The sequence below is a fragment of the Mchenga conophoros genome, linkage group LG11 (assembly GCF_057382185.1).
Source record: "Mchenga conophoros isolate Kocher_MC1m ecotype Shallow Benthic linkage group LG11, M_conophoros_male_GT1.1, whole genome shotgun sequence".
Taxonomy (NCBI): Eukaryota; Metazoa; Chordata; class Actinopteri; order Cichliformes; family Cichlidae; genus Mchenga; species Mchenga conophoros.
The window spans coordinates 4,432,387-4,446,553 of NC_140536.1; the positions used below are offsets into that span (position 1 = coordinate 4,432,387).

Consider the following 14,167-nt stretch of genomic DNA (forward strand, 5'->3'; position numbering starts at 1 on the left):
GAGGAGGAATATTGACAGTTTTTAAAAATAACTTTAATTGCAAACAACTCCATGTACCGGTTCCCCCTCCAGTTTTGAACTTTTGATAATTGAACTGGGACATTTCAACCGGTTGGGTGTGCAGTAATCTACCAACCACCGAAGTTTAACAAAGACTTTTTGAATGACTTTTCATGTTTCTTGGCTGACATTGTGCCTAAATATGATCGGATTTTAATAGTTGGTGATTTTAATATTCATGTCTGTTGCTCTGATGGACTGCTTGCTCAGGAGTTTTTAAATCTTATTCAATCTTTTAACTTTGTGCAGTTTGTACAAGGCCCTACACACCAGCAGGGGCACACTCTTGACCTGGTGTTATCGTGCGGTTTATCTGTTTTTAATTTGGAAATTGGGGATTCCGTGTTTTCTGATCACAAACCTGTTTTATTTGACATTTCTCTTGTGCATGAGTTTAAAGCTCGTGCTCCACCCAGGTGCTGTCGAATATTTAATTCTTCCACTGTTGCTCTCTTCTACGGAAGCGTAGAGCTGCCACCCAGGCAAAAGGAAAATAGAAGTATATCACGTTATAATGTGAAAAGTTTATTGTTCTAACAATATACTTTTCACGTTTGAACAACATAACATCACGTTATTACAATATACATAATTATCACGTTCGTACAATATAATTATCATATTGTACGAACGTAATCATATATTGTACAAATGTAAAAAAAAGGTACCATTAGAATAACATTTTTTATTGTAAGAATGTAAAACGCGTTGCGTTCGGGAACCCAAATCCATGGTAGATGTGGAGAGCTCACGCTCTTCAGAACTGGCACTTAACTTTCAATGCCCTGCTTTCAACATAGACACAAACACTGATAGCCCACTTCTGAGATTTCTTCGGAATCGTGGTGTACCTGAGGACTGTCTCTTATGAATGCTACAAGAACGCGTAAGTGCTCTCTCAAGGGGGAAATTTGTAAAACTCGCTTTTTACGAAGTTACAGCATCTAAAAATGTGACATATTGCTAAGTTAGCAACCACAGCGCTTTTCGCTTCTCTCGCTTTGACTGCGTGAGGACGTAACGGTAGGCTGCATTGGTGTGGCTCTATATGGAATCGAGAATGTAAAACAAATTAACCCACTGTATAACCCTGGGTCGTTGTTATGACCACGGTTATTAATTGTTACTAATTAACCCTATGCAGATTCCAGGTTTCTTAAATATATCACTATATTATGTGATGCACAATGTTTCCTTGTTTATATAAAACAAATGAATTAAACTGTGCTTATATTGATATTTGGCTTCAATTTAAAAAAACAATGAGTTAAACCCTTTGTGCACTGTGCAACTGAAAGATACGTGAATACTAATTTACTTTTTCAAAAGTGGGCATTGTATATACTGTAATATTTCTATTAATGACATGTTAGAGAATCTGATTAATGTTGCTGGCATAAAGAGAGGAAAAGAATAAATGCTAAATATCGATGGCTGCCACTAAAATAATAATAGACAATTATCAAAACACATGTGAAATTTACATACATTTCTTTAGTGAGGTACCTCATGTGGTGTGGCAGCAGGTATACCTTGTACTTCTGTATACTAATAAATATCTCTGTTATTACAGATTGATCCCACAGTGATTGATTTCATGGAAGACAAGACCCTGTCTGGTTACATCCCAACATATGGTGATCGGATAGCTGCCAGACAGTTCTGCTTGGAAAACAGTGGTGCAAGTACTAAGGAATCAAGAAAAAACTCATTGCTTGAAAAATTGAAGGAAAAGATGGGAATCAATGAAAATGAGAAGAAACCTGATCATGAGGAGGCATTTGTTTCTAAGAGAAAAAGAACATATGCAAAAAACAACAAATGGGCTGAGAAAAAGACTCGAAAAATTGAGTTAGGGTGGATCCATGAAGGTAAGCAAGTGAGAAAGCGCAGAGGAGGAGGAACAAGGACCTTTGATGTGCCCAAAGACTCCAAAAAAGCTGACATATTACAGTATGCTAAAGATCTTTTCTTTCCAAGTGGAAAAAGCAATTTTGGAAGATGGGAGGTGTTCAGTCATGACCAGTGTTGGGTAAGTTACTTTAAAATAGTAACTTAGTTACATTACTAGTTACTTCTCTCAAAAGTAACTCAGTTACTTCAAGTTACTCGTTACTTTCAAAGTAACTAGTTACTAGGGAAAGTAACTTTGGTTTTACTCAGAATTCTCTTGTTAATGTGTTGCTTCCATAACTTTGCCAGTCTTCTAGCTTGCTTACTTGCCACAAGTGCACTGTGCCACCTACCAATAGATAGGAAAAGATAATGTGTATATTTCCACGAGAGAAATCCCACGCCTGGACCGTCATTGACTGCTGCCATGATTCTAGCCTACTCCACAGCGTCATGTGCGCCTTTTACATCCAACACAAAAACTGCAGTCGTGGTGCTTTGATTGTACTCAGAACTCGGAAATTCTGCCTTCTGAATAGGAAGATGTAGGTAACACCAGACTGCAGATGAGCTGCATACAGGGCTGGACTGGGAAAAAAAAAATCGTCCCGGGCATTTTGACTAGAGACCGCCCACCATTATAGGAAAAATCATAAAGCCTTTGAATGAAAACAAACGCTGTTGTGACAGTGATGTTCACTGTTTTGATGGTATATATGCATCAATCTATCAATCGTTTGTTGTAAGACTCAGATAATTATTTTTTAAAAGCTAGACATTTTAAATGAGAATAAGAAAGAAAAGTATTTCTTTGTGCCCACCTCTCCCTGTTAATGCCCTACATGCCCCCCTGGCAACACTTTGCTAGACCCGCCCCTGCACAGTTACCAGCTGTCAGCTACCTAAAAAAGGATCCTGGGGTTATTTGTCTCTCAGAAACAGTTCATAACTTCCCTTCAACTCATTCATGTCAGCTAAAAGGTAAACCTGTTTCTCCATCACAGCTCTGATGATCCAGTAAGGACATCTCCTGGTTTCATCTTCATGTTTCCCTCTCACCAGATATACAAACCGACATCATGACCAGCAGCTTTTTTGCAGCTGTGGCTCCAGCAAACATCAGCTGATACTAGAAATTAATATTAAATAAATTCTAACAACAGCTGATCAAGCTTAAAAGTTCTGCTGTTGTTTAGCGCGACATCCGCTGGTTCCTCTTAAGGCGCAAAGTGGGCGATAAACAAACAAGAGAGCCGATCAGCTGATCATTGATCAGGTTTCATGATTGAAGTAGAAACGGGAGAGGGAGGGGGGAGAATGAAAGAAGAAGAGGCAGCTGTGCAGCGTAAACACAGAATAACTCCAGCTTTGTGTCTTTTTCATTGTAGCTGAATTACGGGACAAACTGTTCCCTTTCACCTCAATAAGAAACGCGTAATATTTTCTCTGAATACCAGACGGGACGGTTGGCAACTCTAATAACTTATGAACAAAATAAAGTTCAACTTCATTAACTTCATAGCACCACCCAGCTGTATAGAAACTCCGTCATGCTAGCTAGCACGCAGTACAGAAAAAGTCAGAATAACGAAAATAAACTCCACCTAAACTTGGTTTATATCTGACCCAGATAGACTGCAGGTCATAACTTCTTACCTGAAGTTCAGTTCACCTGATACTTGGACCGGCGGCCGCCTCGGGTCTCTTTTCCTTCTGCGTCCCTTTTCCTTCATCCACCTGCTGGCCTCCACCACTTGCTAATGTTACTGAATCTGTGGAAGCTCCGCGATAGCCACCACACGAAGTAACGAGTAACGAGCCTATCTAAATCCCAGTAACGACTAACGCGTTCCTGATTTTGGCATAATAACTAGTTACCGTGCTCGTTACCACAATAATAACGTAGTTACTGTAACGCGTTACTTAATAACGCCTTAGTCCCAACACTGGTCATGACATATTAGACTATCAGGAAGAGGCTGTATTTGGTGGAGATGTCAGAGTTGGAGAACTCTACTCAGCACTTAAAATGGGAATGTTGAGATTTTACTTGTGCACAAGAAGATTTTCCAATGATGAAGATGATGAAGAAGTTTATGATAGAGGGAAAACACATGTAAACAATGTTACACAACTGACTGACTCACATCAAGGAGATGAAGAAGCTTTTCACACTGTTGTGGTCTCATCATCAGAATCTAGGAATGCTGATGAAGATGTATTATTAGACACATCTGAGGTAATGATTGGACCCTCCCTTGGAGAGCCTCTGTCTTGTCAACTTGATGACACTGTAATAGATGAACCATTCCTGCAGTTTGAGGAAGATGATCTGGTCATCACATCCATTACACTTCCTCCAACAAACACAGCAGTCAGTAGTCCAGATACATCTATAAGCAATGAAGCAATAAGCTCTGCAGGATCATATGATTGTCTGCGTTACCATCAAACTTCACAGGGTTACTATTCTGGAGGAGATGATCAGCCAGTTCAAAGATCCAGCACTCCTCATACAACCTCTAAAATACACCTACATTGATGAAAAAGGAGCTGATGCAGACGGTGTATCAAGAGATGTGTATGCTGCATTTTGGTCAGAGTTTGTGGACAACACAGCTTAAGGAGAGGAGTTCAGAGTGCCATCACTGTTTCCTAAATGGCAGGAAGAAGAGTGGAAATCCATGGGTAGAATTTTACTGAAGGGATTTCAAGACCATGGATATTTCCCTTGTCGCCTTGCTCCTGTTTTCACAGTGGCACTCATCTTCGGTGAGAATCAAGTATCAGATGATCTGCTGTTTGAAAGTCTTCTCTTTTACCTAAGTCAATCAGATAGAGATCAGATAAAAAGGGCACTAAAAGAAGATCTTTCAGATGAAGACAGGGATGAAGTGCTGGATCTCATGGATCGCCTGGATGTATCAGTGCTTCCAACCAAAGAGAACTTAAAAGGCCTTCTGAAAGTCGCACACAAACAATTAATCCAAAAACCAGCATATGCCGCAGAGAAAATGTCCTTAGTTGCAAGCCACTTCCTAAAAGCTTTTCAAAGCCCACAAGATGTCCTACTAATGTATGAAGATAAAAAGCCAACAACGAGAAAGCTTTTGAAGTTGCTTACTGTCTCTCCCACCACTCAAGCAGAGAAGCAGAGCTTCAGATTTCTGCACCAGTACATCAGAGGACTTGAAGATACAGGGCTCAGAAGGATGTTCAGGTTTCTTACTGGGTCAGATGTCATCTGTGTTGACAAGGTTGAGGTACTGTTCACGCCTGTGGATGGACTGGCACGACGACCTGTGGCACACACACGCGGCCCTCTTCTGGAACTACCATGGACATACACGTCCTACCCAGAACTACGAAATGAACTGGACAATATTTTGGCTGCTAAAAGCTCTTATGAGTTCAGCATAGCTTGATTAAAGTCCATCATGTTTAAACCAAAGAATAAAAGGTTTGCACTAACAATGACGGGCCATGAAGCTATAAAGTTTGTTAAACCCACAAACAGGAAACACATCATTGTATAAAAAAAGAAAGAGCTTAAATTTCAGGGAAGTGTTTTATTAGTAACCCCCCCCCCCCAAAAAAACCCCCAAAAAAAACCCAAACATTCTTTTTTTCATATTTGAATTTATTTTCAAAAATTGTGGATAACATCAATTTGTTTCCACCATGAAATATGTAGATTTCAGTTTAAATTTTCATACTTAACATTTAAACTAGTAAAACTTTTAACTAATTATGTTTAATAAGTTCATATGGTTAGCAGCAAGAGGTGAACTATGCTTATTATTAGTTCTTATCATGTGTCAAGGTCGTTTCCACAGGTCTGTGGTACAGTTTTGTTGGATACAAGATGTCTGCTAGAGGGGATGTTTTGTTTAGTAATAATTCAAAAGATTTAATATTAATTATTTTCAAGTATCTTTTTTTTACCTTTCCACCAGTCATTTGTTTAGAACATATTTTAAGGGAATAACTTTGGAAGGCAATGTGTTTGATGCAATAGTTGACTGGAATAAAAGACACAGAAAATTGGCACACAAGTTAAGTTTTGTAGTGTTTATCAAGAGTCTGTGTTTTCTTTTCCTTGAACACAAATAAAAGGGAGGCTAACATCTAACAGTGTTTGTTAATTATTAAATAATGCAGAATTTTTATTTACAAGAAACTGTTTGTGGGTGAATAACAGTTGCACAATGTTTCAGTAAAATTGAAAACAATATTTCATGAATGAGAATATATGGGATCAGCAAAAAATGTTTTTTCGACAGTCTTAAAACAGAAATCAGATATAATAGAAATTCAGTTAAAAAAATAATTGGAAATGCCAAAAGGTTGAAATTATTCAATGCACGTCTTTCTGATTTATTTTTTAAAACATTTTGCGTATTCAAGCATTTACTTCAATGTTCTCATTTCAATTAATAAACAGATGTCAAATGTTTTCTTTAGATGGGAAGCAAACACCTGTTTTTTGCATAAATGTCTCAGTCAAAATATTAAAAAAACAAAAGCAATACTAATGCAAGGACCTGCTTTAATTTTGATTCTTCACTGGAGTACACAGATTTGGTTAAATATATTTAGACAGGCTTGCTTGCTACTATCTTGAACCGACAATCCAAACAAAATAATGATTGTCTTTTCTGATCCTGTCCTCCAAAGAGATGAGGGATGGTGTAAATGAGAATCGGACGTCCACTTGGAACAACAGCATTTCTGCTTCTGCGTATTATGTGGGTGTTCCACATATGTGCAACTTGCTGCAGCTCTTCCTATTAAATATTAAGAATTTTAAAAAATTTCATATCAGTAAAAGAACACATTTCTCTTGGCTCAACATGTTACCCAAAAGCACCACACAGTGACAGTCAGAAAAGCAGAGTTTATCAAAAAACTCAACAACAAGAATAACAGTGGTAAACACGTGATACTGTGGAAGTAATTATTAAAAGTGAATTGTTTTAGACAGTGTGATTTTATGTTTCTGGCCAGTGAAATATGCATTTTTTTCATATCCTGAACCCAGTGATAATAGGGATGGTGCATGATGGGTGTTAAAGCAAACTTTTTATTCTCTCTCCGTGTCTCTCTTTCTCTCTAACACACACACAATAATGGATTGGATTTATATAGCACTTTTCAAGGCACCCAAAGCGCTTTACAATGCCACTATTCATTCACTCTCACATTCACACACTGGTGGAGGCAAGCTACAGTTGTAGCCACAGCTGCCCTGGGGCAGACTGACAGAAGCGAGGCTGCCATATCATGCCATCGGCCCCTCTGGCCAACACCAGTAGGCGGTAGGGTAAAGTGTCTTGCCCAAGGACACAACGACCAGGACAGAGAGCCTGGGGATCGAACCGGCAACCTTCCAGTTACAGATGCGCTTCCCAACCCCCAGCGCCACAGTCGCCCCGCAATGACTCATTAAAAGAATATAAACATGGTTACATACCTCGATGACGTTCAGGCACGTAAACAATATGAGCTGCTTGTCCAAAAAACATCCAGAAAAGCAGTCATGGTATTTTAGTTCCTGGAGACGATTTATACAGTGCTGAGCATGATGTTGTCTCAGAAAGGCCCACCAGCCTTCAATACGCTGATTGTGATTGCTGGATCCAGTAATAAAACAGTTTCTGACGTTCGGATCCATAGTCCATCGCAAGAATTGTTGCATCTCCGCCATTATGACATTTTCTGTTCCCAGATCAGAGCGAATCCTAGCAGGTGTTCCCATCCTCTTTTCAACTTCTGCTATGAAATATCCAGCAATGACTTTGGGATCATTGTTTGTTGAACAGGCATGAAGCCAAATCATAACTCTCGAAAAGCCATCAATAGCTCCATTTATACAGATTCCAAAAGGCTTCAGTTTGTCATAGGAGTCAACATGCCACATGGTCGGTGGTTCGATCCCAGGCTGCCTCCTGGCTGTGTGCCAAATATCCTTGGGCAAGATACTAACCCCGTGTTTGCCTACTGGTGGTGGTCAGAGGGCCCGGTGGCGCCAGTGTCCGGCAGCCTCGCCTCTGTCAGTGCGCCCCAGGGCAGCTGTGGCTACAATGTAGCTTGCCATCGCCAGTGTGTGAATGTGTGTGTGAATGGGTGAATGACTGAATGTAGTGTGAAGCGCTTTGGGGTCCTTAGGGACTAGAAAAGCGTTTACCATTTTATATGAAATTTGGTCCAGGATTTACATACGTGCATCACATTAGGATCACACTCCCCAAGCGTACTCTTAGCCCCGGGTCTAGGTACCCCTGTCCCAGGAGGGGGAAACTGCACCCAGACCCAGGTGGTGTTACCATTTTCCTTGGGGTGGGGAGAAAGAGACCGCCCCGACTCCGCAGCAGCAGGGAGGCCCCACATTCCAAACCCCAGTCGGATGGCCAACTCCTACTCTTAGCACCCCCGCTCCAGCAGGTCGCAGAGAGCGGGGGTGAGAGAAGACTCCAAACCTCCCTCCGCCCGCTCATATGTAGTGTTGATGCATGTGTGTTCTAAGGTGCCTTTTAAAACCCAGGAGGGCATGGAGCTACCTGCCAGAGAGCAGCAGGTAAGCGCATAGCTCCTCCTGATAGCCCTCAATGTCTACATGTATTTAAAATTGAGAGGTGGGCAACAACGCCAGGGGTGAGGTGTACACCCTGATGGTCTTTTGTATTCCGTGTAGCGTGCCCACCCCCAAGATCCTATATGTATGTGTTATGAGAGTGTGAGTAATGTGAATGTCTAAGTTGTGAGATAAAATTGAGGCACAGGCAGCCAGAAGGGGACAGAGGGGGGGATGCCTCCCCTGCACCCTGGTGACACACCTTTACCCCAAGGCCCTGCATGTGTGGGTGATTGTGGTGGAGTGGGAAGAGGGAGGCAGCTGGAGATGGGGAGGGAAGGAAGGGAGGGGCAAGTGACCCCTCCCTGGGGCCAGCTCCCACGCTGACCCCAGTAGGCACCCCCATACTCTGCAACTCGCCAGGGAAAGGGGGCCCAGGCCCATCCGGACCGGGGCCCATCATAACAGTACCGCCCGGCCCCACCACAGAGAAAACTGCACCCACACCGTCATCCACTCATCTTCCAGACTACACAAGACAATAGACGCCCAGACTGAGATCTTTCTCCACCTCTCCTGTATCTCCCCCTCCTGCAGAGTGAGTTCCTGAAGAACTCACTCTGCAACCCCGGGTTGTGCCCTCCAAGGAAGATGCTCCTGGGGAACCCCCCGACGCCCTAAGCCTGTCCCTACCCCCACACCAATCACAACAGCGAAGGTGGGACCAAACTATGACCCCCCACCCCCACTAGGTGATAGAGCTAATCAAAGGAGCCCAGAGCAATTGATCTGATGTGGTGGCAGAGGCTGTATCAACACTAATCTAATAGATAATTTCTATATTTGTTAGAATTAAGATTATTTTTATTTTTCCAGTTCATGAGGACTGTTTTCTTGGCTATGCATAGGGCAGTGAAAACCATATGGGCTATATTCTTATCTGTAGTGACATTATCTAAGCTGCCCAACAAACACACTAAAGGGGAAGCTGGAATGTTACATTTCAGACACTTTGATAAGTCTTCACATATCTCGCGCCAAAACTTCTGAAATGGTGGACAGAACCAAAGAGCGTGGATATAATTGTCCGGTGAATTGGTTTGGCAGTGTGAGCAGTTGTTGGTAGACGTAAAGCCCATCTTGAACATCCGATGACCTGTATAGTGCACTCTATGTAGTATTTTGTATTGAATTAATTGAAGACTGGGATTTCTAATTAGATGAAAGGTTTTTAAGCAAATCTGAGACCAGAAGTTTAGGTCTAAGTTAACTGATAAATCCGCTTCCCATTTTGCAATAGGAAGTGATATTGATTCATCTGTTTTAGAAAGCATTCTTTATCTTTTGGAAAGTAATTTGGGGGCTTTAAGAGTAAGAAATTGAACCACACTTGGTGGTGTTTGTAGTTCAACTTGACCCGGTTTAAATTTCATTTTTACTATGGATTTAATTTGTTGATATTCTAAAAATCTTTTCTTGTTGATCCCATATTGTGTAACTAGTCTGTCAAATGAAATAAATTCTGTTCCTTCTAATATATGTTCTAAATATTTGATTCCTTTACCACTCCAATCTGAAAAGTTTATCATATTATTGTTTTGTAATATGTCAGGGTTGTTCCAGATAGGTGTACGTTTGCATGGGATTAATGAAGACTCAATTTTAGAAACTCCCACCATGCTGTCAGAGAAGAGCTGATGTTGATGCTTTTGAAGCATTCATGTCGTTGGATGTTTGAGCTGATAAATGATAGATCTGAAATCTCTATATTATTGCAAAGTGCTTGTTCTACATCTAGCCAAGGTTCATCTAAGAAGGTATGTTTTAGCCATCCTGAGATAAACTGAAGCCTGTTGGCTAAGAAGTAGTGCTGAAAGTTAGGTAGTACTAATCCTCCTTTATCCTTGGTCTTTTGTAGTGTTTTTAAGCTTATGAAAACACTACAAGCTTGGGAGAAACATTAATACCTAAATATTTTATATTTCCCCATTGCAGTGGTGTAGAAGAAGAATTATGGAAGGAGCAATTAATCGGAAGGAGTGTAGATTTTGACCAGTTAATATCTGATATTCTTGCAAAAGAGTTTATCAATTCAATCACCCCAGAGATATTGGTTTGTGAGTTTTGGAGAAAAAGTAACACATCATCCGCATAAAGGCTGATTTTGTGTTCCACGTTCTTGCATTTTATGCCCTTCATTACTGAATTCTGTCTAATTGCTGCTACTAGTGGTTCAATAAAAATTGCAAACAGTGAAGGGGGAAGTGGGCATCCCTGCGTGGTGCCCCTCAGGAGACAGAAGCTTGAGGATGTTTGGTCATTTGTTTTGACACAAGCTGTTGGGGAATTATATAATATTTTTAACCAGTTTATGAAAGAGGATCCAAAACCAAATTAGTGTAAAGTTGCAAATAGAAATTTCCAGTTAACTCTGTCAAATGCTTTTAATGCATCTAAAGAAAATATTGTAGTTTCAAGGTTTTTACTGTATGAGTAGTCTATCAAATTAAGTAATCTGCGTGTATTTTTTGATGAGTGCCTACCTTTTATGAAACCAGTTTGGTCAGGATGAATTAAGAGGGGGGTTATTTTCTCTAGTCTCTTTGAGAGAGCTTTGCAGATTATTTTAAGGTCTACATTTATAAGGGATATTGGACGATAGCTTGAGGGATATACAGGGTTTTTGCCTGGTTTTAGCAGGAGATTAATGTTTGCAGAATTCATATTTGGTGGAAGTCAGCCCTTTTCTTTGATTTCCAACAACGTTCTGTAAAAAACTGGTGCTAGAATCGACCAGAATTCTTTGTAGAATTCTGCAGGAAAGCCGTCTGGACCTGGAGCCTTATTATTGGGTATACTTATCAGGGCTTCCTGGAGTTCACCTGGTGTCAGTGGTGAATCCAGTGCCATTGCTTGAGTGTCTAATAATTTTGGAAGAGTTATGTTGTCCAAAAACTGATCAATTTCATTTTTAGATGGGTTTATTTGTGGTGAATACAATCTTTTATAGAAATCCCTGAAAATGTTGTTTGTTTGTTTCGGGTCATATATTGTGTTCCCAGATGAATCTTGAACAGCACCTATAGTTGTTCTTTATTTATTTATTTTTAGCTGGTTTGCTAGAAATTGACCGGATTTATTACCGTGTTCATAATTTTGAAAGCGTAGTCTTTGTACTAAGAATTTTGTTTTTTTTTTTATCAATCATCTCATTTAATTCTAGTTTTGTTTTGCATATTTTGTTCAATGTTTCCTGATCTTGGTGGGACACGTAGGCTTCTTCTAGTGATGTAATGTTTTTTTCTAATTCCTTAATATTTTTGTTTTCTTCTTTCTTTTTATGTGATGAGAAAGAAATTATTTTACCTCTCATTACAGCTTTGCTTCCCATAGAACAGATGCTGAAGTTCCGGGAGTGTCATTATAGTCTAAATATGAAGTCCACTCTTTTTTAAAATATTTAATAAAGTCTTCATCTTTAAGTAGTGATGTATTTTACTTGGCGTAGTATTATTCTTGTGCATTAGTGTTAAAGATACAGGAGCATGATCGCTAACAGCTATAGGGTGAATCTCAGTGTCTGAAATGCTACTCAGCAGTGAGCTGCTGACCAAAAAAATAATCCAGACGAGAGTAGGAGTGATGAACATGTGAGAAAAAAGTATATTCCTTACTGGTGGGGTGAAGGGAGCGCCATGCATCGCAAAGAGTCGCTCATATGCTGTTTGATTATATTTGTGGACTGCCAATTGCGGCGAGTTCCTGCTGTACTGAGCCTATCTATTTCTTCATTTAGTCCAAGGTTGAGGTTGCCTCCAAGAACAAATGTGCCATCTAAGTGTTCAGAGAGTGCACTGAAAAAACCGTGAAAGAATGAGGGATCATCAACATTTGGACCATATACACTTACAATACATAGCTTTTTATCACGTATAGATAGTTTAATGATTAAGAATCTGCCCTCTGGATCTATAACTGTATCGAGTACTGTGAAATTAATATTTTTATGTATTAAAATTGCTACTCACCTTTGTCTAGAATTATAACAAGCTGAGAACACATTAGGAAACTCAGGTGTTTTAAGTTCATTCGAACCTCTAAGAGGTCTGTGGGTCTCTTGTAAAAGGACAACATCTGCCTGTTCTCTGGAGCCAGCTCCATTTATATTCCATGTAACAAACCTTAGTGCGCCCATAGATGTCTGTGTATAACTAGGGGTGTACGCTGTGTGTGTCGCTTAGACAGGTGGAGAGAATACATCACTTGTTGATAAATAAAGAGAAGGAGAGAGAGAAAAAATGTGTGGCGAGATGCTCCCTGAGTTTGACTATATGTGTGCATATTTACTAATATGAGTACGCTTGGCTTAAGTGTGTGTATCCTATAGGTCTGTGTGCGCTGTCTGACTGATGTAAATGCGCTGTCGTTGAGCGCATGATTTTGCATGATCGTGCTGTGCGTATGTGTCGAAATAAAGGATGTTGATTGTGGATGTGTGTGGAAGCAGGTGATCGAAGCAGTGAAAGAAAATAAAAAAAGGAAGAAACCAAGGACAAGGGTGAGCAGCATAAAAACAAGAGGGGGAAAAAGACGGGGAAAAAAACGAGAAGAAAAAAAACGGAAACAATCCAATTAAACCATTGACGGAGAGTGACGGTGTAAATTTTGCTATGATATTACACTTAAGATGCGATTTGAGTCAAACAGATGTTAATGCAAGTTAGTGTGAGTGGATAGGGAAAGGGTGTAGCGGATTCTTATCTGGTGTGAAGTTAATACAGCCACGGAGTGATGTCGGGATCACGGTGAAGCTGTCCGTCCACGTACAGCCGGTCCACAGCAATGACAGCGCGGGAGCCCTTCTGGATGAAGCCGCGTTGGATTGGGAAGAGGACCCTGCGTCATTCCAGGATCTCTTTGGGAAACTGGTCGTTCACGCTGAAGTCCGTTCCTTTTAATTCCCTGCCGTGGCTTTTCACCTGTTCCTTTTGTTTGAAGTGGCCGAATGTGGCCACAATAGGACGTGGTCTCCCGGCCGCTGCCCGCATGGGGCCGATGCGATGCACCCTATCAAAGGCGATGTTCTTCACCGTGTCCTCCGGCAGCTTCAGGTGGGTTTTGATGAAGTTTTTTACCATAGTCTCCGCGTCTTCTCCAGCGGCTTCTGGAATACCAGAAAATACGAGATTATCTCGCATGCCACGAGCTTGTAGATCAATAACTGTTTCTTTTATTTTTTTATTTTCTCTATTTAGCTGGGTAACATTGTCTGTGAGACATTTCACCGACTCCCTTAGCGTGGCATTTTCAGCAGCGAGCGTTTCCACCTGCTGCTGGCTGAACTCCAGGGATTCTCGCAAGGATTTAAATTCCCGGTGAAGAATCTCCACCAAGGACAGCCTTTCATCGAAACTGGACAATCGTTGGTCGATTGACTCCAATATGTCGACAATATCTTTGCTGGCTGGCGATGTTGTGCCGGGGGAATCTGCAGGGTGAAGTCTTTTTGACGACGGCGTGTCAGGTTTGGCCGGGGAAGCTGCACTCTGGACCTTCTTCATCATGAGATACTGGAAGCACTGATCAATGCAATCTTGGAGATCCTCTAAACTCTCCCCGTTGTTCTCCAGGGTGTTGGAG

The 14,167-nt window shown here is 40.9% G+C and overlaps 1 protein-coding gene and 1 pseudogene across 11 annotated transcripts in view; both read left to right on the forward strand.

Annotated features, from left to right (window-relative positions):
- adgrb1a (adhesion G protein-coupled receptor B1a) overlaps positions 1–14,167 on the forward strand; it is a 215,461-nt gene that overhangs the window by 117,686 nt on the left and 83,608 nt on the right. The gene's annotated exons all lie outside the window — the stretch shown is intronic.
- LOC146563462 (uncharacterized) lies at positions 791–5,525 on the forward strand (annotated as a pseudogene).